Here is a 6,000-nt window from a genome sequence, read left to right on the forward strand (position 1 = left end):
TAGCAGATGATTGATATATGAGAATGTAGGCTCGGGAGCTGTTCCACAACTCTGCATACTCACTGGGGGTGAGTAACATACTCGCTTCGGTGAATAACACACCTGCCTATTACAAACATTTCACACAACTTGATTTAAGAAGAGAGAGAAGCTTTCCTAAGCCCTTTTAAATATCCCTCAGCTCCTTTCCCTTCAACCTTCTCCACCCCCCATCCTTCCTTCCATCCCACACCTACCCTCCCACTCCCTTCTCGCACCTCCTATCCCCTCCGCACCATTCCCTCCACACCACCAACTAACCATCGCGAGAAAGCGGAACTTAAGTGACTCTTCCCTGTGACAAATTTACGACATTTTGGCCACTCATTCGAGGGAAAGTGGGCCCTGGTCACGAGTTAATGGGGGGTGGGTGTGGAGTTATGAGCCTGGAGCGGAGGCTGGTGGGATTACCGGCAAGGATGGGGTATTATGGGAAGGGAAGGGATGGGAAGTAATGGGTGGAATGGAGGAGTCAGGTAATGGGTGCCCCAGAGATAGCTGGGTACTTCAGATCAGACATAGCATTAGGGATCAGTATCAAGAAGATTAAAAATAATATTGCAAGATTAATGGCTGCTGATAAACTTTCAAGATTTATGATTTTTTGGGGTGAAATTTGAACAAAAATAAAGTTAATGCAAAATGGTAACTAACGTTTTGAACGATTCCTTTTGGCCCAGTAATATATGTATAGTATTCAAAAATATACATTGAACATTGCATGTAATGTGGTTGAAACTGAGCTGGCTACAGGTACATGTGCCACCGATGTAAATCCTGTCCCTAATGTTAAACAGCTCGACACTGTAGCCATCTATCATGGTTAGGAAAGCAGTATGAAGGTTAAAAAAAAATCGGAGTTATGATAGTCACTTTAATATATATACTCGGACAACGTTAAACAAGGCAGGCGAGGAGTCACAATAACGTGGCTGAAGTATGTTGACTAGACCACACACTAGAAGGTGAAGGGACGACGACGTTTCGGTCCGTCCTGGACCATTCTCAAGTCGATTGTCGTAAAGTCGTTAAACAAGGATTTTTTTTTTTTTTAAGAGTATTTTATCACCTCAATCTGTATCAATCACCTCAATTCGTGGTTTGGTCTATCTTTTTTATGAGAACGTTCCTGCACATTAGGAACAATTAGTTTCATATTCACACTCTTTAGCCATATGGCAGAATCACTGATAACACATTGTTGGTGAGGATATCGACGCTGTTTGTGGACAAGCAGGTAGGAAACATTTTGATTAAGAAGTCTACGGACTATCTGAGCCATGTTTTAATACATGGGTTTCACATTACTCTTCAGAAATGGTCAATGACTTATGTATGATTGTCGTTCGATTTAGCGTTGTCCGTTCCTTACATAATATCAATGTATAGTCTTGCCACTGCATCGTATCACTGATTGAGCCTTGCCAGTTGCAAGGCTCTAAGATCCTCCTGTTCTCTTGTGGGAACAGGAGAACAGGAAGATCTTAGTGCTCTAAGATCTCCCTACAGCATGCAGCTATGTATGTGTGTGTATATATATATATATATATATATATATATATATATATATATATATATATATATATATATATATATATATATATATATATATATATATATATATATATGTATATGTAAGCAAATTTATTTTTTTATACGCAGCCCAATAATTAAATCATTCGCCAAGGAAATAATTTATTAATTATCGCTTAACTGCGCATTGCATTAGGTAATAAGCTCTATAATTAGTAAGCCGGTCAGCCAATCGGGCTCCAAAAAGTGATCTGTCAGTTCTTTGATCTGTCAGTCAGTCTGTCAATTTAATCATGCCTGAGTAGTTGCCTTGATTACATTCATGGCACGAGTCATTGTGAATCTAATAAATCGACACTTTCATAAAATTTAGAAAATGTATATAGAAAAATGTATAAATTAAAATCACATTTGTGTTGGCAGGGAAGGTAATGATAATATTGAAGACACTAACGCAAATTTTCTGAATAAAATTCTAAATATTAAAAAGGGACATTAAGTTTTTTTATTATACGTATCACACACACACACACACACACACACACACACACACACACACACACACACACACACACACACACACACACACACACACACACACACACACACACACACATATGGTCTTTTTTAAAGGCTATATTGATAACAAATTATGAAGAGGATTAACACAGAGGAAGACAGTATGAGGCTACAAGATGACCTAGACAAGCTGAAGGATTTGTCCAACAAATGGCTACTAAAATTCAACCCAAGTAAATGTAAAGTAACGAAACTATGGCGAGGAAATAGAAGGCCCGACACGGGATACCGAATGGGAGATGAAGTCCTTCATGAAACGGAGGGATCTAGGAGTTGATATTACGCCAAATCTTTTTCCTGACGTCCACATCAAAAGTATAACATCGGCGGCGTATGCAAGGTTGGCTAATATCAGAATTGCCTTTAGAAATCTGTGTAAGGAATCTTTCAGAACCTTGTATACCACATATGTAAAACTAAACTAGAGGTATGCTACTAGGCTAGTCCCAGAACTAAGAGGCATGAGTTAAGAGGAAAGGCTACATGAAATACACCTCACGTCGCTAGAAGAAAGAAGAGCTCGGGGTGATATGATCACCACATACACAATTATCAGCGAAATTGACAGGGTAGACAAGGATGGATTATTTAACACGGGTGGTACAGGCACAAGGGAACACAGGTTAAGGCTGAGTACCTAAATGAGCTACAGAGACATTATAAAGAACATTTTCAGTGTCAGAGTAGTTAGTAAATGGAATGCACTAGGAAGTGATATAGTGGAAGCTGACTCCATACACAGTTTCAAATTTAGATATGTTAGAGCTGGCGAAGCTCAGAAATCTGAATACCAGTAGATTGACGGTTGAGAGGCGGGACCAAAGAGCCAAAGCTCAACCCCCACAAGCACAACTAGGTGAGTACAATTAGGTGAGTACACACACTCAGGGGTCTCTCGTGGCCGAGTTGACTAGTTCTCGGTATTTGAAGTCCTAAGGGCCGCGGGTTCGATTCCCGCCCGAGGCAGAAACAAATGGGCAGTCTCTCTTTCTCCCTGATAGTCACCGTTCACCTAGCAATAAATATGTCCCCGGGAGTTAAACAGCTACTATGGGCTGCTTTCTGGGGGATGTGTGTGTGTGTTAGAGAGAAATATATATGTACAGGACATTATAGAGGAAAAATAGATTTGTTAGAAAGGCGGGGTCCAAGAGGCAGAGTACACTACTTGTTGCTTGGTGTTCACTGGTAAGACAAGCAGCGGGACAGGGTGCCAGGCGGGTGTTCCAAGCACGCTCTCCTGCTGTTCAGAGTTGCTGAACGTTTCCAAAGTTCCTTAATCTTGCTTGAAATTGTTTTACTTCTATAGTTTTGAGAATTTTTTTTTGTTACATTTGTATTACAGTAAGATTACATACTTCAGTTTATTACTACTTTAGTTTTATTAATGTATTTTAATCATTATCTCTTTCTCCTTGAAAGGACGACAAGCATGTGATACTTATTAAAAGTTTTTTTTAAATATAATGTAAGCGTTTGAAACTAATTGTTTACAGACATTACTTTACACACAGAAAAGAATGAAAAATAATTAATGAGCCATGGAAATTAGACTTAAAAACTTAATGAGGATACCTGCCAGGCAGACTTTGTCAGCTGAACTTAATTTAAACAGGTGATTCAGTAAAACAACTAAGAAGCTAATGGTAACATGCAATTATTAATCATGCTTCGTCGCAGGATGTTCAACGTTTGTGTAATCAACAATTATTGCAACATTTAATAATACTCTGTCGAGGAAGATTAATCTAATCGGGTAAAATTACTTTTAACCTGAATATAAAATAACTTAATACAATTGTTTTGATGTTTAGGAAGTATTAGAAAAGTGTTGTGTTGATAAAATATTAACATTTTTCATCTCGAGGGATCATATAAGGATTGATGTCATTTGAAATTTGACCTAAGCTGAAAGTTGACCTCACCCGATCATTAACCTTGCCTGAACTTTGACCTTTCCCGAGTGTTTGTCCTCACCTTCCTAGTAGCGATATGATGTCGAATCTCCCCTATCTTTTGTCACTGTAAGCTGAATTACACTTCACGGGTTTGTATCATCAAGGATTCCTTTGATGTTGACAGGTGTGTGTGTGTGTGTGTGTGTGTGTGATTGTGTGTGTGTCTACTCAATAGCGTATGTGTGCTTGTACTCACCTAGTAGTGTGTGTGTATTTGTACTCACCAAGTAGTATGTTCGTTCTCATCTACAAGTGAATGTGTGTTTGTACTCGCTTAGTAGTGTATGTGGTGTGTGTGTATATATATATACTATTTGTGCCTGCAGAATCAGAGCTACTAGCTCCTGGACCCTGCCTTTCTAACCGATCTATTTTGTTCTATTACTTTTTTGTGTGCGCGCGCGCGATCGTACGTGTGTATTTGTGTGTGAACTAATCTAGTTTTACTTGAGGGGGTTTAGCTTTAGCTCTTTGGTCTCGCCTCACAACCTATCAATCAACTGGTGTAAACTGTTCCTGCGTCTGTTGGGCCCAATCATATCCACATGTGAAACTGTGTATGGAGTCAGCACCACATCATCTAATGCATTCCATTTGTTAATTGTTCTGACACTGAAAAAAATCTTTCTAATGTTTCTATGGCTTATTTCGGTACTCAGTTTTCCACGTGTCCCCTTGTTCGTGTTCCACCCATGTTAAATAGTTTCTTTGTCTACCCTTTCAATTCCTCTGAGAATTTTCTATATGGTGGCCGTGTCTTCTTTAACTCTTCTGTCTTCCAGGAACGTGAGGTTTAGTTTCTGTAGCCTTTCCTTGTAACTCATTCCTCTCAGTTCGTAACTCATTACTCTCATACAATATTATAAGCGGCGAAATATCGATAGGATAAATAATCATTTTGCAACGGCAATGATTTTCGCAACTAACGCATTGAATGTCACTGCTCAATTGAGCAAAAATTCGCGTGCAACGTCCACTCACATGACATATCAACTGTCGACGTATAACCACAATGAACAAATGTTAAGTTCTCGTAAATCATATTACTGAAATTATCCCCAATATCCGCCAACATTTTGGAAAAAAATACGTGATTGTAAAGGTAATTTTACGACTTCGGTGGCGGTACATATACCCATTACTGTATGAAAAATGGGTGATCTCTCTACCAGACAAAATAAATCCAGAATGTATTTCCACTAGCAACGGAATATCCTGTGTGGAGAGCATGATAAAGGGCGTGTGATATATACAGGGATGATCCTCCTTGCTGGAAATATATGGTGTTCCACACTGTATTGTGTGTGTCTTATTCTCCAGACCCATCCTTGGGGTTTCTCATCCAGCGGGGCCTCCTGGTGGATGATTCAGAAGTGCCTAATTGTGGTGGATGATCTAGGTGGATCATGGGGGTGGATGGTACGGTACGGCTTTGTAGTGGTTGGAATGGATGGATGAACTAGATTGTGGATTATTGTGGGAGATCTGAACATTGGCTTGTATTATGGAAGAATGTAGTGAAGAATGTCTGCTGGTGGATGACTCTCCCTCCAATACACACACACACACACACACACACACACACACACACACACACACACACACACACACACACACACACACACTAGGGGCCTCGTAGCCTGGTGGATAGCGAGGGGCCTCGTAGCCTGGTGGATAGTGCGCAGGACTCGTAATTCTGTGGCGCGGGTTCGATTCCCGCACGAGGCAGAAACAAATGGGCAAAGTTTCTTTCACCCTAAGTGCCCCTGTTACCTAGCAGTAAATAGGTACCTGGGAGTTAGTCAGCTGTCACGGGCTGCTTCCTGGGGTGTGTGTGTGTGGTGTGGAAAAAAAAATAGTAGTTAGTAAACAGTTGATTGACAGTTGAGAG

The sequence above is a fragment of the Procambarus clarkii genome, chromosome 31 (genome assembly GCF_040958095.1).
Source record: "Procambarus clarkii isolate CNS0578487 chromosome 31, FALCON_Pclarkii_2.0, whole genome shotgun sequence".
NCBI lineage: Eukaryota > Metazoa > Arthropoda > Malacostraca > Decapoda > Cambaridae > Procambarus > Procambarus clarkii.